Source organism: Sciurus carolinensis, chromosome 7, assembly GCF_902686445.1.
Source record: "Sciurus carolinensis chromosome 7, mSciCar1.2, whole genome shotgun sequence".
NCBI classification, from domain to species: Eukaryota; Metazoa; Chordata; class Mammalia; order Rodentia; family Sciuridae; genus Sciurus; species Sciurus carolinensis.
In genome coordinates this window covers 50,522,387-50,547,416 of record NC_062219.1, presented here as the reverse complement: position 1 = coordinate 50,547,416, position 25,030 = coordinate 50,522,387, and positions in this window count along the sequence as shown.

Below are 25,030 nucleotides of genomic sequence, written 5' to 3'. Positions count from 1 at the left end.
ATTTAATACTATTTTATGTGCTATAATAATGCTACTTGACATATTCTGAATTCATTTGACTAAAGTTATCGAATAGTAATAAAGACAGAAACAGATCCAAGATATCATATTTCTCATTAAAATATGAAGTATTTTAATTTTATTTGGTATTTTTTATTGAATAGATTTTGTTTGCATAGTTATATAGAAGTCATAATCATGGGAAATTTTTATCAATTTTTATGTTATATATGTAGATCACATCGTGACAAAAATAAATGCAACACCAATGGTCTGGAAGATTATTTGTGAGACAAATCAATACACAATTCAAATTCCAGATACACTGCATACAGGGATCATAAAATTCCCCAAATAGCAAGTCAACATTGAAAAACATAAAATTATCTAGAAGAAAATCAATCCTAAATTTTACCTGTTTCTCTTTTGCTTTGACCACTAATGCTAGTAGGCAATGGTATTCTACGATGTATATTATTCAGGATTTAGCACCTCCACTAGAGAAGTCATCAGACACAATTAAGTCTGTATCAATAGTGAAATTTGGGATGTGGTTCAGTGATGGAGTATTTGCCTAATATGTTTAAGGCCCTGGATTTAATTTTTGGCACCACAAAATAATTTAAAAGGTAGTAAGATTCAATGGTCTGCCAAGTGTAGAGGATACAGAGGCACAGTGAAGAAGAAAATAAAAGTAACGGCATAACAGCAAAAAAGAGGGCAAAACTGTTGAGGTCAATTGTTTAATAAAAAAAAAAGACAGTGGAAGGTGAATTTTAAAAAAAGGTAATGCAAATAAAAGTAGTGCCCAATGCTCAATATAGCTTCACTAATGTATACTTTTCCGGATCTTCATCTCTATGTATCTCTTCTCACAAAGTTTAACAAAAATCTTCTCACAGGGATTGATAACTAAGCACAGCTGAGTCTGTACAATTAGGAAAAAGGTTGACAATTTATCATTTGGTTGATTCGATTTACCATGCAAAATGACATACTTGACTATTCTTTGTTCAATGTATTATTATTATTCCCCACTAAACTGAACTCTGCTGTTCAAAACAGATGAAGATTTTCCTGTTAATAAGTTTTTCCTCACTGAGACAGAAGTACCTGACTAGAACAATTTAAAGAAAGAATAGCTTATTCTGAGCTCACAGTTTCAGAGGTTCAGTCCGTAGTTGGCCCACTCCATTCCTCTGGGTCCAGGATGAGGTAAAGCATCATGGCAGAGGAAAACTGCTCATCCCATGGTAGCCAGGAAGCAAAGAAGGAGGGAAGAGCCAGGGGAACAAGATATAAATCCCAAAGACACGCCCAGACACCATTTCCTCCAGCCATGCCCACCTGCCTGAAGTCGCCACCCAGTACAAGAGTCTTTTTGCTTTATTACTCCAGCAAATGGATTAATCCACTAAATAGGTGACAGCTCTCATAATCTAATCATTTCACTTCTGAACATTAACACAGGAGCTTTGGGGGAACATCTCATATACAAACCACAAGAGCCTATAGTGGGAACAGTGTTAGGGCTTATGTTTTGACAATCTATTAATCCAGGAAAACACAGTGTGCTTTTTTCCATCATTGTGACTTTCTTCCAGTTTGGGCAGGAATGTGGATCACAAGTGAACATAATGAGGTACATGATCCAGTTATTATAATCCTCTGGGACAGGTGTTGGTCCAGTAGCAGCTTTAACTACTGATGAGGAAAGCAACAGACACTGATTGTATTAGACAAGGGCCACCTAGGTGTGTGGCCACAAAGAAGGATTTATCTGGATTATTCAAACAGAAGACACTTTAGCCTGAGTTCATTAAACATCATTTCATGTATGAATTTCTAAAATATTCCGGAAGTGGTTAGATATTTTAAAAGACTGTATAAGTAGTTGCATTTCTACAACCTTTTTAAAAATCCTTGCTATTTTAATATGAACTATAATAAGTCAGTTGGATAAAAAACTATATGCACATAAAATGTCAAATCAAAATATCTGTGAAAAGTGAGTATATTCATATCTATGTTCAAATAAAATATTCTTATGCTAATATTTATAAATATATTTACATTTTAAAGTACCTAATATTTTGTATTTTTGTATACGTTTGCTTGCATATCTTACGCAACTAAACTTGAAGACCCCCCCCTTTTTATTTGTACTATGGATTGAACTCAGAGGCACTCAACCACTGAGTCAAATCCCCAGCCCTTTTTGTATTTTATTTAGAGTCAGGGTCTCACTGAGCTGCTTAGTACCTTGCTAAATTGCTGAGGCTGGCTTTGAACTTGGCAATCCTCCTGCCTTAGCCTCCTGAGTTGCTGAAATTACAGGCCTGTGCCTCTTTTCAATAATATAGAAATTTTTAATGACACAAAAATTTTCAAATGGACAGAATCTAGACATGGAAAGTTTATTTTCTTCATATCTAAAAACCCCTGTCAATTTAGGAGTTTTATGTGTTTACTACCAGACTCAAACTCCCAGCATATAGATATTTTTCTAATCTGACAATAAAAGTTAGTCAGACTTGTAACAATAATCTCTCAAATCTATAATTCTATGTGAAATAAACCTGGTTAGGAATTTTATTTACTTTATGATGGGTAAGTGCATTTAATTTAAAATATGAGACTAGGTGAAAATGTTCACTTTTGTTAAGAAAAATTAAACTGCATTTTACTCATCAACCTTTACCTCTCTGTAGTTCAATTAATATTGTCATTTTGATAAACTACAGTACCTACTTTTAGGCTTGAATTGACCTATCATCAATTTATTCCAGTTTTCTGGCTCCTCCTTCAGCAATTCATCTTTTGTGTTGTATTCACAGTTGAAAAAAACAAAAACAAAAAACGAAGAACCACTTGAACTGGGTGAGGTGGTGCACACCTAAAATCCCAGAGACTGAGGCAGGAAAATACATGGTCAAGGCCAGCCTCAGCAACTTAGGGAGACCCTCACCACCATTGAGAGACCCTGTCTCCAAATTAATTAGTTAACTTATGAATTAGTCTGGGAATATACCTTAGTCATTAAAAAAAAATCACTTAAAAGGTAAACAATGGCTTCCCTGTGAATAAATACAGCAGGTACTTCTCTGCCTTTATCTTTCTTAACATTTCAAAATATTTAAAATTGGTAACTATTCTTTCTTTCCTGTAACACTTGCTGCTTCTGCCTGTCAAGTGGGATACTCTTCCTGTCTTTATCCTCCTGCTCTGATGGCTCCTTCTTTGTTTCTCCTGTAGGCTTATCTTTCCTTGCAGAGAAGGAAATGGTTGAAATTCCTCAAGTCAATCTACTCAACCTAGAGTCTCTTCTAGGGACTTTCACCTACAGTTTACCGCTATACAGATTATTTATAAATTCATATTTCCAATCTAGACTTCTCTGATCTTCAACAGATACTCAACTTCTTCTCTCAGATGACTCAAAGGCACCTTAATCTGAAAATGTCCACACTTTTACTGAAAAGGTTATACAATACTGTTACAAATCCTTGGAAATTCTTCCAGGTGGGAGGTAGGTTTTCTGTTCCCTTTCTTCAAATCAGTGTGAGCTTTGTGATTAACAGAGTGCAGAGGAAATAAAAGTATGGGATATCTGAGACTACGGTACAGAAGGTCAAGTTGCCTTCAATTTATCTGTTGGAATATGCATGGAAACCTACTGTGTAAAAATTTACCTGTCCTTAGCTTATTATGTTATCATGAAGTCCAAGCCACACACAGAGGCATATGGAATCTTTCCAGTAGATAGTCCCAGCTGAGCCTAAGTTTTTGAGTTATTCCAGGGCAAGCTCCATGAGAACGAAGAAGCCTCCAAATGGCTTTACCCTTGAGCCATCCAATACATTTCTGGTCACTTGATTTTTCCAAGGTGAGACTCCAGATACTGTGGAGCAAATGACAAGTCATCTTGAAGCCCAATCTAAATTTTTGATCAATTGGTGATGCAGTAATAGGTTGCAACTCTACTTTCCTTTCAGTGTTTCCTGTTTCAATTTCATCGTCAACTCTTTGGATTTTCTTCCTTAAAAATTTCTTGAAACCATTCACTTCCCTCTATCTCCATCAATAGCACTCTTGTCCAAATGAGTACAATCTTTGACTTGAATCTTATCAACAGTCTTTTTATTGGTCATCCATTCTTCAAACTGCTAGATGAGCCATCTTTCCAAAACTCAAATCTTTTTATGTCATTCCATCATGCTTAGTTCTCTTCAGTGGTGTTCACTGGGAATAAAGACAGAATCCCTAATCTGGTGTTTGTGAGGCCTGCCCCATCTTACCGTGGTCTGACTTTCCCATTCTGCACTGTCCAGCAGTGTATCCTCCTGCCTAACTTGTGACTACTGAGCATTTGAAAAGTGACTGCTGTGATTGAGGAAATGAATTTTTAATTTTACTCAATTTAAATTAACTTGAATGCAAATTTAAAAATGGAAGTTCAAGCCAATTATTGGAAAACTTTGTTGGAACAACTTGGATATATTTATTTACTTTTCAACTATAAATTTAATGAGGTTTAAATACAGAGTCAAACATTCCCATTAAAAAGTTAGTATTCTAACTGAAGGGTGCTGAAATTTAAAATATATATTGGATTTCAAATAGAATAAGAAAAAAAGATAAATTAACAAAGTAATAATTTTTAAACTGAGTATACGTTGTAATAAAAATATTTTGGATATATTGGACCAAATACATATATTACTAAAATTTATTCCTTTTACTTTATAAAATGTGGTTCCTAGAAAATTGTGTTAAAAGTGTGACTTTGTTATGCTTTCATTGAAGAGTGTTGCTTAATATCAATTTCTCCCAGACCCTCCAGTTCTGTTTGTCCTTGGACTCAGTTATGCTTCCTCTCTTCACATGGTCTTTGCACCTGCTGTTCTTCTCCCTTTCTATTCCTTGCCCAGTAATCTTTCAGCTGTCTAATCAAGCCACATTTCTACAAGGAAAGCACTTGTTACTTCCTTTTCTTGGGTGAATTCTCCTGTTATTTTATCTCACACCACAATAGATCTCACCTTTGTAGCATCTGTCACTATGGAAAGTTTATCACCGTGAACTTTTTAGATAAATTGTGTCCCCGAAACACACCCATGCACTAACCTGCAATTTTATGAAGGCAGGGACCACATCTGCTTTAAATATATATATATATTTCTTCTAATTAGTTATAGAATGCATTTATGCATTTTGATAAATCATACATAGTGGAATATAATTTCTCATTTTTCTGATTGTACATGTTATGGGATCACATCGGTCATGTAGTCATACATGTACATGAGGTAATAATGTCTATTTCACTCTACTATCCTTCCTATCCCCATATCTCTTCCCCTCCCTTCACTCCCCTCTACCTAATCTAAGGTAACTCTATTAGTCCTTAGTGCCCGCAACCTCTATTGTGAATTAATATTCGCATGTCAAAGAAATCATTCAGCCTTTGGTTTTTGGGGTTTGGCTTATTTCACTTAGCATTCATGTACAAGCAAATGCCATAATTGCATTCTTCTTTAAAGTTGAGTAGTATTCCATCATATATATATATATGTATATAATATATATGTTATATATGTATATAACATTTTCTTTACCCATTTGTTTGTTGGTTGGTTCCATAGTTTAGCTATTGTGAATTGAGCAGCTATGAACACTGATGTGGTTGCATCACTGTAGTGTGCTGATTTTAAGTCCTTTGAGTATAAAACAAGGAGTGGGATAACTGGGTCAAATGGTGGTTCCATTTCAAGTATTCTGAGAAATCTCCATACTGCTTGCCATGATGGTTGCACCAATTTGCATTCCCATCAACAATGTATGAGTGTACCTTTTCCTCACATCCTCACCAACACCTATTGTTGCTTCTATTCTTGATAATTGACATTCTAATTAGAGTGAGATGAAATCTTAGAGTAGTTTTAATTTGCATTTCTCTAATTGCTGGAGATGTTGAACATTTTTTCCATATATTTACTGATTGTTTGTATATCTTCTTCTGTGAACCTTTATCACTCACCCTGCACAAAACTCAACTCAAAGTGGATCAGACTTAGGCACTAGAACAGAGACCCTGTGCCTATTAGAAGAAAAAGTAGGCCCAAATCTTCACTATGTTGACCTAGGATCTGACTTCCTTAATAAGACCCCTAAAGTGCAAGAAGTTAAATCAAGAATCAATAAATGAAATGGGTTCAAACTAAAAAAGTTTCATCTCAGTAAAAGAAACAATCAATAATGTGAAGAGAGAGTCTACAGATTGGGAGAAAATCTTTACCACATACACCTCAGATAAAGCATTAATCTCTAGAATATATAAAGAACTCAAAAAACTTAACACCAAAAAAAAATAATAATAATAACCCAATCAATAAATGGGCTAAGGAACTGAACAGATACTCCACATCTGCTTTTGCTCATCTTTTTTCTTCCTGTAGTCAGCACAGGGTCTGGCACACAGTAGTTTGAACTGCAAAGATCAACAAAGCACAAGTCAGGACACAAGAAGGTCAGACTAGAGCAGATGAGAGAGTTTGGTATTTGAAGAACATTAAAAAAAAAAAAATGCTATGCACTAATCAAGTTCAATATGTAGTTGTTAAATAAATAGATTAATGTTATTTCTTCAAGAACAGTATTTCATGTTTTTCTTCTGTCGAAAAGATAAAATTCAAACTTTTTGCCTTATTATTCCAGAGCTTCATCATCTGAGCCCAAATCCACTCTAGATTTCCTTCCTACCAGTGTACTTCATCCTGGAGACAGGATGGCCAGTCTCCAGAGATAGGCAAAACCGGGTGTGGTCCTGCTCTTCTCTATGACCTCCTTAGGATGTTTCCGCAGCTCTAAGAGGACTAATAATAGTAACCATGTCAAAGGACTATTGTGAAGATTAAATGGCATGATATGTATTTAGCACAATGTCTGTCACGTAGCCAGCTCAATGACTTCCAGCAGTAAATACTATCTGCAGGCCAAGCACTGGGTAATAACTAACCCTTCCCTTTACCAAGTGTGTACCATATACTAGTCATTGTATGAAGCGTATCATTGTATTTCAATGAATCTTTACTGCAGGTACCAGAGTAAAAAGGAACCAAGGCTCAGAGAGGTTAAGTCACTTGGGAAAACCACACATTTAGTAGAAGGAAGAGATGAAATGCATAGCTAGGCAATTTGATGCCAAAGGCAACTGTTTTCAATGCTCTATACCCAGCAGAAGGCATATAGGCAATCTTAATTTCCTTTCTCTTTTCATTTGCCTTATGCCCCAATCATTTAAATAACCATTTCTCCCAAACAGCACGCACTGCCCATACTTCATTCTTTTATCTGCTCTATTATGCTAACTCTCTAATTTGGTTTCCCTCAATGTTTCTCCAAAAGGTAAAATTCTGTTTAAGCTTCAAGGCTATTTCACACATTATCATCATCATCGTCTTTATTGTCTATCATTCATCTGAATATATTAGTACATCCTATCTACTAGCTAAGCACTTTGTTCATCAAATAAAGTATTTCATTGTTCTCTTGCTCTTTGTGAATAAAGCATCTTTCCTGTTTTGCTCTGAAACTTTTAAGGTGCAGAAGAGGATCATATCCATTCCATATATCTAAGAAAATACTAGGGACATAAGTATGTGCTCCTCAAACTTACGTTGATTTGAAAATTTATTTAATATGTTGTCTTCACAAGCTACTTCTGTTCATAAACACATACATATTCACACACATGTACATGCATGCACATGTACACAGACCCCCATAAACACAAACACATGCAGACATAAAATCACACAGTAATGCACTGAAAACCGTGAAGACACACAATCACAGAAGTATGCACATATGCAAAACCCACATATGCACATATTCATACTCACCACATGCATGCATGTACGCATACAAATGAGTACAAACACAGCATGATCCAGTTTTGTTTTTTATGGTTATACAAACAAAATAGTTATGAAGAATGAGTTTACATGACTTAATGAATATAAATATAGTCTCATCTTACTGGCTTTGCCTTTAAGACAAAGAAAGGAATTTGCATATTTAATTTCAGTAGGACACTAAATAGCAGAAGGGGCATTCTTTTTGTTTATGTCCCCCCTTTTTTTTTATAAAAATGTTTTTTCAAAATGAAAATATGACCTTAATATTTGGTATTAGGACTTAAAATACACACATACATAAACAGTCTTAGAATAATGTGTACTCAAGAATGTTTGATTAAAAAAAAACAGAAATATTAAGAAAATTCAGGCCAAGATTATCTTGAAAAGAAAAGCAGAAGCTATATATTTCAATATTTTTATCCAAACCATTGAGCTCTTAGATTTTATTGTTCTATTAAGAAATCATAAGCTTCCAGAACAGTTTATTTTATGATCTGAACTTCTAAAGCAATAAGACTACTAGGAAAAGATGTTTTAAAGAATTAAATGGATACTTTCAACTTTTTAAAACAAATAAAAAAGCATCAGTGAAGCAACAAAGCGGTGCTCTATTATCATTACAATTTTAACAAAGCAGATGATAAACAATCAAGTACAGTGCACATAGAAAGATAATTCTGCCCGGATCACTGATGGCATTACTAAATCATGGTAGCATCATTTCCTGGAGAGAATGCACTAGGAGCCCACGGGGGAATTATAGTCCTATCACATATAGCTGAGGGTACATTACTCTCTGTTGGGAGGAGGTGTGGGATTATAAACATCTCATATAGTCCATGCTCCATAATATAAGGATGCGAAACTCTCAGATCAATAACACGCCATGAAGCTATTGTGGCCATCAACAGTTAAAATAGTCCAAAATGCTGACTTGTGTACCCAGAGAAGTGTATTGCAATATCTCTGCATATCAGATGTCGTTCAAATCTTCCTGCTTGAGATTTACTCTCTGTGCCATGAAGAAGCAAAAGTTCTATTTGCATACTCTGATGCTTGCAACATGAGTGCTTGAAGTGCTGGTGTCAAATGGGCCTGATTTATGTCACTTTAAGAAGGCTAGTAATTTCAGGCCTTGTAATGGGGTTTTCATTCCTCTAGCTACATAATGCATGCAAACATTATCCTGATGCCTTTTAAAAAGTTGTCAAAATGCATGGGGAGAATCAAATGTATTATATGTTTGCCTCCTCTAGACTGCAGCGGGGAGAAGAGTAGCTCAGAGAGATTTCAACTGTGCATAATTATAAGTGGCTCTACAGCTGAACAGCTATTGTGGTGCCTACAGTGTGTGGTGTCTGGGAAATAATACAGATATATTTGCAGCACAGTCTTGGTGCTTAATAGATTACACACACATTCACACACTGTGTGATATTATCAGTACTCCATCATCACCCTACGTATGAGGTAACAGCAATAGTGCTTTACCCAAGTTCCCACTTGTCTGTGGCTCCCTCCACAGCTTTCTGGTTCTCTAAGAGAGGGGGAGGGGAAAACAGAGACCCATATTTCTCTTTGCCAGTCTGGTCCAATGCTTTTCATCTGGTTTTAACAGTGGCATTTTGATTAAGTGGAATTATAAATCTGTCAGAAAACAATTAGCTCCCAGGCCTCTTCTGCGTTTTTACAGTGAACCATACAGAGTGGGGATAGCTCTAGGGTAATCAACCCTAAACCTATATGAGGATGCTCAGAAAGTATTTTAGCAACATTAGGGTCAGGGTACTGCCATAAGAACTTGCACACAGTGGCACTTCCTGATTCCCCTGAGTCCTGTTGAAGAGGCGAGCAAGACCCCTGCAGCCCTTCCCTCCCTTAGCCTTATCCCCAGGATACTTATATTTTGTATAAATCAGGCTTCAAGAAATATACAGCCATTTTGTGGAAACAAATGTCTCAAATGTGAAATAGTTACCCATATAATAGATTAAACAAAAAACTTGTTATGTTGAAAATGCAGACACATAGTATGAGATGGGAGGCAAATGATCAAATCGCTTGGTTTTATCAAGAAAATTATAGAGAAAATGGAATTTGAGAGAAGCTACCAAGAATAGGTAGCACTTGGATAAGTCAGTCAGAGGGGTGGATGAAATAGCATGGCCTCAGGCCCAAAGAACAGATTTCATAGCAACACCTAGCTGTAAGGTGCAGAAGAGGATTAAGACAATGCCTGATAGATGATACAGTTATGGGTTGTTGAGTGCTTTGTCACCTAGATGAAGAGAAAACTAGGGAGCCGTTCTCGGTTCCCAAGCAGTTACTGTCTATCAAAATCCTGCATCCAGGGCCAGATTGTGGGTGTTTGTGTGTGAGGTTGCTCAGGACCTCGTGTTCAGAAAGGCTATGCTTAGCTTGAAGCTGTGCTGTCCCTGTTCTGAAATTTCTAATAAGAAGTACTGTGAAGTATGTCATCAATCCTGACTGCAGGCACTGTTCCTCACACAATCATTAGATGTTTTCACACACGTTGAAGCTGACATGACACTGATGCCATGGTAAAGTATGTGTGTGTTCATGTGCATGAGTGTCCATGCACATGTCTGTGTGTGTGTGTGTGTGTGTGTGCTTGAAGGGCATCGGGCAATTGTTTGTGGGGGCTGCTGGAGTGGGAGTCACTTGCCTTACATTTGCATCCTGGTTATTCGCTAAAGACTCACAAGCCTCTACCACATCCCTTCCTTCTGTGCCTTGTGAGCAACCAAAGACCCTTGAATTCAGTCAGCTTTCCCTTAGAGCTGTCCAAAATGATCCTTCAAAAATTGTATCACCTTTGAAAATTGCTGAAGTTCCATTGTGGACAATGTGGTCAGATAAACTACCACATCCTGATCCGCCTCCTCCTCTTCTCCTCTTTGGTTCCACCGCCTATGATCTTGGGAAATACTTTTAATTTCTCTAAGTCTTTGTTTCTTTGTTTGTAAAACTGGAATAATCCTATCTAACTTAGGAATCTGACAAGGACAAATGCAATGGATTTAAGAGTGCTTAGCTTGGCAGCCGGCACAATGGACCAGATGCCTCTTCCTTACCCTCCTTCCCTCCTTTGTACTTTTCCTGTAAGGAAGAATGCCAAATCCAGGACACTCTGATGACTGATTTTCTTCAAAAACTGTTTGCAATATGATGGGGGTAAATATAGTTAATAATAAGGAAAATAAGAGATCTCAGCACCAAAGTTGGCAATAGGACTTTGAATTTTATAGTCACACATCATTTACTGATGGAAATACATCCTGAGGCTGGCATCAACAAGCAACTCCATCATTGTTTGTCTGTCATAGAGTTTATTTACCTAAGACCTAGATGCTGCCTAGTAGGTGTGTTATGTGTACTATAGTAGAGTCTGTTGCTCCTAGGCTACAAATCTGTACAGCATGTACTGTACTGAACACTGTAGGCAATTATAAAACAACAGTGTTTGTGTATCTAAACATATTTAAACATAGAGAAGGTACCACAAAAATATGAGGTGATAGGAATTCCTTAGCTCCATTATAATCTTATGGGACCACCATGGAAAACACAGTCCACTGTTGACTGAAATGTCACTATACAATTTGTGACTACTTCAATCAAGGGAGAAAGAAACGGGGAGCTCTCTTAGCAAAGGCTGGCACTTGCCATACCCACAAAAAATACAGAATTCAGTTTATGACCTTTGATACACATTGCCTTGTCATTGGCAGAAAAAAAGAAGATCTCAAGATGCTCAGAAAGGGGAGAGGAAACTGGGGCCCTGGTGAGGGGCAGAAGAACTCACCAGTGGATGCTGGAAGGGTACTAAGTAGGAAGTAATGATGTACATTTGAAAGTCATGGTGTTTGTCCAGAAAACATTAATCATATATCATTTTATTAAATGTCTTGTTGCATGTTGTATCATTGAAAGGTGGATTTCTTCTTCAGTATTTCTTCTTCTTCTCATATCATCTAAAATAATATGAGACAAATAGATCCATCATTGAATTTAGTTCTTTTTCCCCACATTCCCTCTTGGATTTGAAACCCCTTCTTGCCTTCTTTGATTTTTTTCAAAGTGATTTTGCTGTCTTCAGACAATCTTGTCTTCAGCTTGGATGTCCTCAAGTTCAGATCCTTGTCGACTTCCAAACTTAGAAGCAGGGCCCCCTGTGCTTTTTAAACATTTTTCAAGCCTTAAGTTAAGTGTTCACTTCTGATCCTAAAGTAAGGGTGGATGTAAGATATTTTTGAATCTTGAACTCCATCTGTGACACTGGAGCTGTCCATGATTTAAAGGTCTACTTTTTAACTTAGTTTTTGATGAAAGCAGGGCATAATACTTAGGGAGAATATAAAGAGAGCAAAGATGTTCCATTCTTGTAGAAGAGCCAGGAACAATTCTTACCATTTAGGTGGATCTTTACCTGCCCAAGTTATCAATGCAGGGTCAAAAAAAAAGTAGGAAGAGGCAGCACATATTCCTTGGATGAGGGACAGAGTGGTGGGGAGGGTACAAAGAAAAACTGATGAAGATATCTAAGAATTGTCACCTTGATGGACTAAAGACATTTTTGAGTACAGTGAGCTTTTTTTTCAATATAGCTTGTGGAACCTGAAGAAGTACTTATGTAAATCTACCATCCATCCTAACTTCTTGATTCTTCATTTGAAATGATACATAAGCAGTTCCTTCCAGTCTAAATACTCCATCACACACTACATCACAGAAAACACATCAACTTTGTGGTAGCCCATCTTCTTTTTTCTTTTAATTGTTCCTTTTAGATATGCATACAGGCAGTCCATCTTCTTGATGAATATAGATCACATCCAAATATTTCATATTCCTCATCAACCTTAATTGCTAAGAAGCACAACAGCAAACAGAGAACACAGCAAGACATGGAGATTTTGTCTGCAATACAAGCACAATAAAATATCTACCCAGGGTGCCTTCCTTCTGGAGGAGGGAGTTCAAGGCTATTCATGAATGGGCAACAATGGATTATGTGCCAGGGAGAATCAACCCAGAGCCTGCTATTGTGTTAGGGATGATTAGGGGTCTATTGTTTGAAGTTCCTTTCAAAAGCCATAACCAATAAAGTTTATTGCATTTTTCCCCAGCTCTCAGGAATAATATTGCTTCACACACTGCATAAAAGAAGAAGAAGACAGAGAAGGAGAAGGAAAGAAAGAGAACTATACATCTTCTTATCACTGCATTTGCTAAGGTTTTAAGAAGGAGGGTTAAGTTCTGTCTGACTACGTGGAGAAGAATAAAAGAAAGGACAATGTTCCTATAATTTGAAAATAACTTATTATACCAGATGGACCATTTCCCTGCTTGAATTAAATTGAATTTGAGAGCAAATGCCATTATATTGGTTTAGAGAAATTTCAAAATTCTTGCCTGTTCTTTCATTGCTTGCCTAGGGCCAGATTCCTACTGGCTTGGTTATTCAGTCCACCCTTTAGAAGTTTCCTTCTTTGCCCAGGAGTTATTACTTCATTGACTTTTGTCACCATGTCCCTTAACATCCAGGCACCACATCACAGCCTGTAAGGGAAAAAGTCTCCATTGCTCAGTTTTACATTCACTACTACATGGGAAATCAATGATCTGAAATAAATGTCATAGCCATCAAATTAAATGCTCAGTTTTACCTGAAGAAGGAACTGTATTGACAGAAAGGAAGGAATGTATATTACATCCCAATCAAATCTGAGGAAGTTTTGTTATGTATTTTTCTTCTTCTCAAGAGTTCCATCAACTTCCAAAAACTCATGTTGACCAGTAATAAGGGGATAATAGAAGAGACAGGAAAGAGAGGGGTGTTTTCTGGTGACAGGACATTATGAAGGATGGAATTCAAAGCCCGCCCATGTGTCAAGACTTCAATCTCTCACAATCAAGGGATGTGACTTAAGTGACCTAAATAAAGTGATGGCCTACATTAGTGCTGTTAACTCACTTGAGCAGAAAATTTATTCAATTAATCTATGCCACATATCAAACTGAAAGTAAATAATGAGTCTACTGAGTTCAGTTTGGTCATAAATTGAATATGTTGGATGTTTGATTCGAATGGGGAGATATGTGGGGGGGAGGGGTGCTTGCATAAATATATGTTCCTTAGTTTTTTATTTCACATGTGGGATGCTTAGAATGGTTGGGTAGAAACTACAAAAAAATATATATATATATTTGCAAAACATCATTATTTTCATAAGGAAACCTAAAAACCACTTTTCAACGGGAATTTGAGATGGTATCTAAATAAATTAATCAAATCAAAATTACAGAATAGGAGGAAGATCTTTGGGTATTCTATTACACCATGAGGTGACTATAGATAATAACTTACTATGTATATCACAAAGAGAAAAGAGGATTTCAATTGTTTTACCATAAAGAAATGATAGATGTTCAAAGAGATAGATATGTTTAACCTGATTTAAACCCAGTATAAGTACTATGAGGACCACACACCATTATATTATATATATATAATATATTATACATATATATATATATGTAATCACATGATACCTTATTATTATGTACAATTTTTTTGATACTGGGGATTGAACCCAGGGGTGTTTAACCACTGAGCAATATCGCCAGTCCTTTTTATATATTTTATTTAGGGACAGTCTCACTGAGTTGCTCAGTGCCTCTCTAAGTTGATGAGACTGACTTTGAACTTGTGATCCTCCTGCCTCAGTCTCCTGAGCTGCTGGGATTACAGGTGTGCTCCATTGCATATAACCCAATATGTACAATTTTTGTTTTTTATGTATCGGCTTAAAAAAATTTAAAAGACCTTCAGGGGGACGAATGATCTCGCTGATAAGCGGATGAGGACATATAATGGGGGTGGGAGGGGTTAGCATTAGGTTTAGGGTTAGGTTTAGAGTTAGGCTAAGGAGAGCGGTAAGAATGAAGGAAAGAAGGACTGTATAAAGGGAAAAGGGTGGGAGGGGTGGGGGGGAAGGGGAAAAAAAAGAAACATCATTACCCTATGTAAACGTAAAAAAATAAAAAAAATAAAAAAAAAAAAGATCTTCAGGGAAATGCACACATCAAAACAACAATGAGATATCACCTTACCCTAGTAAGAATGATTATTATCAAAATCACTAAAGATAAAAGTGCTGATGAGGCTCTGGAGAAGAGACCCTTGCACACTGCTAGTGGGAATATAAATAAATCAAGAAATGGAAATAACCAAAGTGTCCATCATCTGAGGGTTGAATAAAGAAAATGTGGTACATACACACTATGTAATATTATTCTGGAAAAAAATGAACAAAAGACAAAATGACATTTGTGGCAACGTGGGAGAAACTGCAGATTATATAGAAAGATAGGTGCCAAATGATCTCACTCATATGTGGGATGTAAAACATTTGATCTCATAGAAGCTGAGAGTAGAATGGTGGTCACCAAAGCCTAGGGAGCGCGGAGGAAGAGGAGGGATGGGGAAAGACTTACCCATGGGTGCTTAGTTACGGTTAGACAGGAGCAAGGATCTGTTTTCTGGTGTTCATTACACAGTATGATGACTGTAGATAGCAATTATGTCCTGTACATTTCCAAAAGCTAGAAGAAAGTATTTTGAACATTTTCACCATAATGAAAATTTTAAAATTGAGGCAATAAATGTTTAATCTCATTTAAACATTACACAAGGTTTATATGTATTAAAGCATTTTTGGTACTGTATTCATATTGTGCACTGTTTATGTTTGTATGTGTTGGTTAGAAAATAATAAAAATCGTGCCATGTTGTCTAAGGTTGAGGAGGTCACCTGTTTGAGACTAGAGCTTCTAAGGTCAACTCCCTTTATTATTATTAGATATTAAGTATTTTTAAATAATTTGTAAAAATTCCTATGTGCAATTTTTAAAATTGAGTGAATAGACCATATTTTATATGTCTTTGTTTAGTGAGAAATACATATTACACATATAACTATTTTTATTATTAACGTAGTAACCATGCTGTCTCCTAGAACAATACTTTAAAGTGTTGCTGCGGAAGTTGACTGTCTTTCTTAGTCAGTGAAGTCCAGCATCCAAACTAAAGATACTAGTGTTACTCCTTGACTTGTCCCTGGGCAGACCTTTGTTAAGTTTATGTACTTAAGTGCCCTTTTTTTTTTTTCCCCTCAGGAAATCCTAAGTAATACCTCCTGCAGAGGAATTCCAGGTCCTTGTTTTGAGTGGATTACATTTGAATTGTCTGCTCTTAGCTCTGGCGCCTGAGGGGCCAAGGCTTTGACTGCTGAGGAGCTGCAGACTCTGAAGTGCAACTGAGCCCCTGGATTGTCTCAAGGGCCCAGCAGGTCACTTTTACTAATGAACACAAATACACCTTTTACATCCATTCTGTTTTGTCAATTAATGTATATCAATACATATACCTTTGTAATAATGCAAATTGAAGAATAATCTTATAATTGTGCAAGTTCTATAAGACTTAGGAATTTTGAAACTAAGGGGTCCCATCAGTTCATCAGTGGCCTACTTTCACAGGGGACATCAATGCAAACATGGATGTATATGTGTGTACAGCATGTACACAAGTGTAAAGGGTACAGAAACATACGTCACCCTAGGCTCTTTCTGCAAAGAGATCTGAAACCATCTGTCCTTTCTTCTAGTTTAAATACACAGACAGAATGGTGTTTACTCCTCAACAGTCATAAATAGCCCTGTCTTTTTAACTCATTGCTGTATTCTTGGCACCAAGAGCAGAACACCGTCTGTAACAAAGTAGGTACTTGATAAGTATTTATTAAATTCTTTTTTAATCTAATTTTTAAAAACAAACACTACAAATTCCTGTGTTTATGTGTATATGTGTGCATATGTATATGTGTAATATACAGATATATGTTAAGGTCTTTAAATCATGAACGTTTTGGCATGTTAAACAAGTAAAGCTCTCTATTTGCAGTACTCGACATCTATATTACAAGCAAAAGCATTATTTTTTTTCAATTATGTTTCTGTTGTTTGCTTTGATTTTGGTTTTTGTATTCAGCATTTGAACTCTGATATTTTCTTTAAATCTTTAGAGAAAACCTTGAAGTGTGAATCCTTGTATTGAAGGACTGTGGAAGAACTAGCAGTTAGGGTAGTCCATTCCACTAAGCACAGTTGAGGGACTCAAAAGTAGACTCCTGATCAAAGCTGGTGCTATATGTCAATCTCCTGAGACAGGACAGAGAGAGAGAGAAAGAGAGAGAGAGAGAGAGAGAGAGAGAGAGAGAGAGAGATTGAGTTAAGCTCTTTGGAGTAGTCTACCCATAAGTCAAAGACCTGAGGACCAGGTCAGAGAGAGACCTGTTGTATTCAGTCCAGGTACTGAGAAAGCAAAGATAGGCAAGATAAGAAGAGGGAAAACAAAACAAAACAGATCTGATGAACAAAAGATAGGATAGTCGGGTGCTTAGCAGTCCCTGTTCCTTAGGTATACATTATAGTCCTGTCTCCTTCCAACCTAAGAATACCCAATAGATCTTACTGCACATAGATTTCTATCAGTTGTAAGAAAACGAGTTATAAAACAGTCAACTCACATACATATACACATAGCATTTTCAAAAAGGATGTAAAGTGACTAAATGACAAAATAAGACACAAAATTATTTTAAAAATAAAGGCATTAAAGGCATAAGAGGAGGGTTGGAGTGTGCCTCAGTGTGGAGCACTTGCCCAGTATGTGCAAAGCCCTGGGTTCAATCTTCAGCATTGCAAAGACCAAAATCAAAATAAAACAAAAAAACCAAAAGAGCCAAGTAAAATGAAGACCTGAGAATGAATTAAATTCTTATTCCAGAATAAAAACAAATTTAAAAGTCCCCATAATCGACACCTTAGTTTTCTGGACTTCAAAGCAAAGAGGAAAACAGTATACCAAGTGCCCTTTCATAATTGAAGGTAAGTACCAGAAGTCAGTACAGGAACACAAAAATGTAAACTTTGAAGGGAACTCTGTGGTCATGTGCACCAATAAAACACTAGGTAACTTAATGTATTATGTAATTCATAAAAATATTATATAGTATACACATGTGTATATGTATGCATATATTATATATATACAATTTTGCATTATTTTTGTGCAACACACACACACACACACACACACACACACATGAATATATACAGTTGTATCTCAGTACCTTCAGAACATTGTTTCTAGGATTCCAGGCAGCTACCAAAATCCACATATGCTCAAATATCTTCTATTAAAAGATGTGGTATTTGCATATAACCTATGCATATCCTCTTATATACTTTAAATCATCTCTAGATGGCATAATATCTAATGCAATGCAAATGTTTTGTAGATAGAATTATTGTATCTTGTTTTAGAAATAGTGACAAGAAGAAGAACTGTACATGTTCAGTACAAGTACAATTTTTCAAATATTTTTGATCTATGGTAAGTTATATCTGTAGATGTGAAGTTCAAAGATGTGTAGGACTGCATGTCTACTATAATACATATGTCTCATATCTTATATGGAAACTTGGCTAAATACCATGGCTATAGTTGATGCACTTCAAAAAGAAAAAAAATATCAGTGTTAAAAACATAGGAATGTAGTTTATTATTTATATGGAATCAGCCTAAAGAATTTTTTGGAGTGACAGTTTAACCTGCTTAAAAACTGGACCCAGATTGATAATTCTCCTTTAGTAAATAAACCATATTCTTACTTATCTTTGTGTTTTCTTTCCTGATTTTATATCCTTTTCTTGCTTTGTTTCTTCCTTTACTTACTTCAAATGATATGTTGCCTTGGCATACTTTCTATGCTTGTAGAGCTGGTGTAAATTCTTTGGGCACTAGGTAGACCATGCATATTTATGTACATATATATGTGCACACGTAGATCACAGGGCAAAGGGAAATTCTCTGAACTTATTTGTTCCTAACTTCCCTGCTAGATTGACTTGTGTTCTCCACTGCTTCCATGAAACTCCTGGCTGTTGCCCAGGCACACTAAAACTCCCACTGGAAGGTAACTTTCCAATATGTTGATATTTATTTGTCTCCAGTAACATATGAACTGAAATCAGTTGTGTTTGCTCTAAAGCTGATTTCATCCTGCTCTACTTGTTATTTTAATAACCCATCTAATTATATTGTATTTATCCTTATGAAATTATTTAACCTAGTTAATTAAGTTGTATTTATCCTTATGAATATATCCTTGTGAAAAGAGATTATATCTTAAAATACGAAGTTAAGACTTCAGAAAGACTTGACATAAGCATCTTACTTAAAAAAAAAAAAAATACCTGTGGAATTTTCAAATAGACCCCAAATCAGTTTTCTCTTATTTTCTCCACTGGTTCCATCCTGTGCTAAGTCACATTTCTCACCTGAATTACTGAAATATACTCCTTGTTAGCATTCCTGTTCCTTCTCCTTTCCCTCCTGAGTCTGCTCTTGAAATAGCTTCCAAGGTCTCTGCACCAACTGATGCCCCTGTTCAGAAGCTCTTCCACAGATATTTGCATAATTAATGACTCACTTCTGTAAGTCACTGTTCCAAGGCTATCTCCTCTATCAGGTCTAATCTGACCGCTACAGTCATACAGCACACACTTCCCCACTTCCCCACATTCTTGATTTCCTTCACACCTATTTTCTTTTTCCTATTGGTTTCTATTATAATACATTATTGACTTACTTATTATGTGTATTGTTCATTTGTAGTCCTCATAAAGTACACAGAATAGAATTTCCATGAGATCATTTTATTCTCTATCTACCTCAAGTGCCTCAAAGAATGCCTGCATAAACTCTCAACAAATATTAAAATAGTGAATAAAATCAAGGGTGAAAAAGACAGCTGTAAAATATAGGAAATAAGTAAGTTCATGGGCACTAAATCAATTTATGAAAACCAGTAGTGTTTCTTATTAGAATATTAAGAAAAATGATATTAAAGAATGGTTTTTACAAAGCCACCAAACTATGAAGAATTAGCCTAACCAAAGGTCTAAAAGATTTTCATGAATAAAATTTGAACCTGGAGAACAGGACAAAAAAAAAAAAAAGACCATCTGAATGAAGATACTTACTTGAGTTCTTCACCTAAATCAATTTCTAAACTCAGTACAACCCCAATATAAATGGCATTTGAATTTTTGAGAAAATTAGCAAATTATTGCTAATATGAAATAAAGCATATGAAATAATAAGGGAAATTAATAGATGACATCCTTTAAAAGAAGATTAATATTTAACTTTTGCCCTACCAAATATTAAGCTATACTTAAAGGCATAGTCAAAGAGGAAAAGAAAAAAAGGCTGCCTGTGATTTTGCCAGAGCCACAGGTTATTGGATTGGTGGTACAGAACAGATCACTTAGAGGAGACTTGGTTTAGAATACAGTTGACATTGTAAGTTCATTGGGAAGAATATGCTGCTTTGAAAATAAAGTATGGAAAACTTCTTCACTATGTGAAAAAAGTTTAAGTTATTTTCTGCCTAACACAACATACAATACAGACTCCAGGTGGATTAAACACTTAAAGTGAAAGAGTAAACTATATATTGAATAGAAAAATATTAGAGACTATCTCTGTGATCTACGGGCATAGAATAGTTATTAAAAGGCTATATCATAAGAAAAATAAATCAATGTGAGTACATAGCAAATAAAAATTTCTGATTAATGAAGAATTCCATGAATAAGCAGATAGGCATGCAAACATGGGAGGTGTTTGCAATTTTCTAAAACTGACAAAGGATTGATAACTACAATGTGACAAAAATGTCTGTGTACCAACAAGAAAAATACAAGTTCCTAGAAGGAATTTGGGCACATATGTGAACAGGCAATTTACATAACACTAAAAATAAAAGATTATCTAGTATATGAAAATATACCTAAACTTAACCAGTAAAAAAAGAGAAATACCCTTTATGTCAATAATGGAGTCCACTTGAGTTAATCACCAGTCATGTTAACATTATGTATTCCCCAATAGAACATGATAAGAAGGGAATCTCACTTCTAGTGGATTATTCCCAAACCAGAAGTCTAAGTCTAGTCAGTATAAAACATTAAACAAATTAAGGTGTTCTACAAAACACCTGCCAACATTCTTCAAAATCTTAAGGTCATGAAAAACAAGGGAAGAATGAGAAACCATGGCAAATAGGAGGCAATTAAGGTAATATAATAATTAAGTGTAATGGTGTAACCTGGAGTGACTCCTAGAACAACAACAAAAAAAAAGACCTGAATTTAAAAAATGTGAAATCTAAATAAATCTGCAGTTTGACAAATGGCATCAAGTCAATGTTGATTCCTTGGTTTTGATAAATATACTTTGATTATGTTAACATAAGGGAAAACTAGATGAAGGTTGCATAGGAATTTTCTGCACTCTCTTTACAGATTTCATGTAAATGTAAAATTATTTCAAAATACAAAAGATTTTTAAAAATAAAAATTAACTATCCCTTTGCATGTACTAGACAGACAAAATTAGAACACTGGAAAATGCAAAGTGTTAGAGAGGATGTGCAAATATAGAAACCCTTATGCACTGCTGGTGGAATTGTAGACTGCTGTAGATATTCTGGAAAGAAATATAACAAACTCCAAGAGCCAACAATTTCTTTCCTGAATATCTATAACACAAATTCTTACACCAAAAAGAGACATGACATCATGTCTCTATCACATATATATATGTGTGTATATATAAGTATATAATACATATTTTTTTAATAGCTGGTTCCCAACATTGGAGAATTGAATATACAAAGTTCAATGGATTTACATCAAGGAGGGTCACATAGCACTAGAAGTAGTGGATAAATTAAATTACATACAAAGTGACATAGATGGGTGTTGAAAATATAGTGACGATGTAAAATGAGATATAATGCAATTTATATTACATTTATAATGAAACATACAAAATGCTACATATTTTATGAGAACACATACAGCCCCAATTTTAAACAATTTAAACATAGAGTGTCCACTATTACATTAGGCACATTTGAATGGAGAACATAAGATTAGGGAAGAGGTATTCATGCCAATCAGTTAAGTACTCATGTGACATTGAGCAAACCAAAGACAAGGGTTCACAAAATAAGTAGTAAGTTTTACTCATGTTATCATAGCACATGTTTTTTGTTTGCTTGTTTGTTTGTTTTAAGTAAGCAAAATCTAGGATACCATAGATTACTTTGCACATGTTCTTAGTTTTTGGTTTGTTTTGCTTTCATTTTAAGAATCTGACTCTGAATACTAGACAATGTACTATAGATTTGGTATTCACAATAAAGATGATCTTAAGTTCAACTGAAGGGCTCATCCTCAAAATCATCACCTTTATCATGTATGTAAAGTTTGGTAAGTTAGGTTTGAGGTTAAATTTTTAAATTATGTATGCCCTAGTTTTTAAGGAATCTCAGTTTCATCTATGTATTTCAATGACCTAAATAGGTTAAATTGTAAAACACATTTAGTGCTACCCATCTGTATGCAAGAAATGTAACCTAAATTAAAATTCAGTTTTGTCCCTAATTAGTATTTAGTATTCTTCCCCACACTTGTAGCAATTGATTAACAGGTTAAATTTATTTCTCTTAAAGACAGTCCTAGAATATAAATAATAAGGTTCTGACCCAGAATAGGGAAGATACCTTTTTGTTGTTGGCTCTGATAAAAGGTCTAGTATACATTTTAGCCAAAACAGAATCTGATCAAACAATGATTTCATGAATTTTATATATTCTTTAGTAAATGCAAACATCTTTCTGTTTACCAATGACAAAGACATTGTCAAATGAGCAAATGATTTCAGGATTGTTTATGCAAAAAATAAAATTTATGAATAACTTAATTTATCTTCATTTTGTTTTTCATTAGAAAACATTCAAAATTTAGCTATAATATATATGCTAGTTAATTTCTTCCCAAGGCTTTATTGCTATTCTGTGGATAAACATGAATTATAAAAATATAAATTGTAAATTCATCCAAACATAATTCTATCAGCATCTTGAAGTCAACATGAAATTAATACTGATTAAATTTGTTTAAATGCTGGAAAGTTAAGTGCATTTTCTTTGCTTTAATGCATTGCACATAAAATATTAATCCACATTATGTTAGATTTTTTGTTGTATGGCATAACTTTTAAAATCTGAGTTGCTTTTCTACAAGCAGTTCATTTTCACAGGTTACCATTTCAGTAGTTCAACAGTAATTAATGGTTTTCATAATTAACCTAAATACATGTGATTATAGGATTTTCAACCTATAATTACATTGCCTAATTAGGAAATTATGATGCAGAATGAAATAATTATGAAAGATGATGACTTTAAATAAAATCTATCCTAAAGTATTCTTTGTTTACTTTGTAGAACATATGATTAGCAAAATTATATAGTATTCTCTTCTTCCCAGTTATGTATTTTGAAGGAAAGCAAATAACATACATTCAGCACTGATTTTCCCTTCCAAGGTTAGGAAGAACCCCCTCTCTCCAAGAAGATAGAAAAGAATCCATCTCATTCACAGTTTCAGTAGAGTTGTTTCTGCTTTTTTTTTTTTTTTTTGATTCCAAAAGTCAACTGTCACTAAAACTTCCAGAATTAAACATCAAATTCTATTTTTGAATTGGAAGAGAGAGAGTAATTTTCTATTAATAATTTACTTTAGCTCTTATTAAATGAGCTTCTCCATTCCTATCTGCTTTCTATCAGACCTCATCAACAGAGAGTGTCCCAGTCAAGATCACCATCTGCACTTCCACCGAGGCCTATGCAGGGGTCTGTCCTCATACAAAAGCTTGCCAGTTTACATTCATTTCACAATAATGTACATTTCACCAGTATATTTGAAAATCAAGTAAGAGGTCTTTCCAAAGAAAAATAAAGCTGCAAAATATCATAAAAACTAAGGTTGTTTTGTTGTTATTGTCATTAGAGGTCACAGCCGCCATATGATGGGATTAAAGCATTTTCAACGTATCCTCTTTTCTGAACCATTTTCTCTTCTGACATTTTCCCAGAGAAATGTTTGCTATATTGAAATCTCCCTCCTTCCACATACACCTGACCTGGGAAAATTAATAATTCCCTTCTTGGTACTCTCATAATATATTGTATTTTCCACTTTTCCTCTTTGTCTGTTGTGAAGATGAGGTCTTTTTCACTAGGTTGAGAGCTCTTAGAAGGCAAAGGCCACACATTTCATTCTTCTCTGGCACTTATTAAAGTGCTTGTTATAGTAAGTGTTCGATAAATATTTTTTGAATACACGAATAAATGACTAGGTAAGATGTGCTTAGCTAGCTGAGTAGTATCCTATACCCGGCCTCTTAGAAATTTACAGTTGGAGCCATCCACAATTCATAAGAGTAATAAGAATAAAAGTAGGATTTAAATTCTATGTCTAAATAAAATGTATCCCCGCTACATAAAAATATCTTTCTGATTTAAAGAAAAATAATTCCTGGAAATTTCGAGTAAACTGAATTTCTATGACCCTAATAAAAAATATCAGACCACAACTTCACAATTCTAAATAAAATGAGAAAATAAAAAGTCTATAAAGGAAATGAACACACACACACATCAGTTTTACTTTACCTTTGTAAGAAACAAATAAAGGATGGTGTTACTGTTTTTATTCTTTCCATTACCTGTATTCTTAAGCAATCTACAGTGGCACAGAAAGTATTTTGGGACAGACCTGAGCATAACACGTAGACCAAGCTGAAAATGTTTCTACATTGCTTATGATGAATGAAGAGGATGTGAAATAAATGATCTGTATGAAAAAATTCAGAAAAGTAGTCTAAATTAAGTTGAGTTTGGTACTGATTATCAGATGCAAAGTAGATCCAAAGCATCTGAGTTTTTTGGAAATTGTTAAGTGGGGTCAGACGATTATCCCATAGGAGTTAAGTTCATCGTGGAGAGTCATTGAAACTTTCTCCAGTTGCTTTTTAGAATGTTTTTAAAATTTGGTTATTGAAACTTAAAATTCCAAAATTATTTAGTCCAATTCTCTAA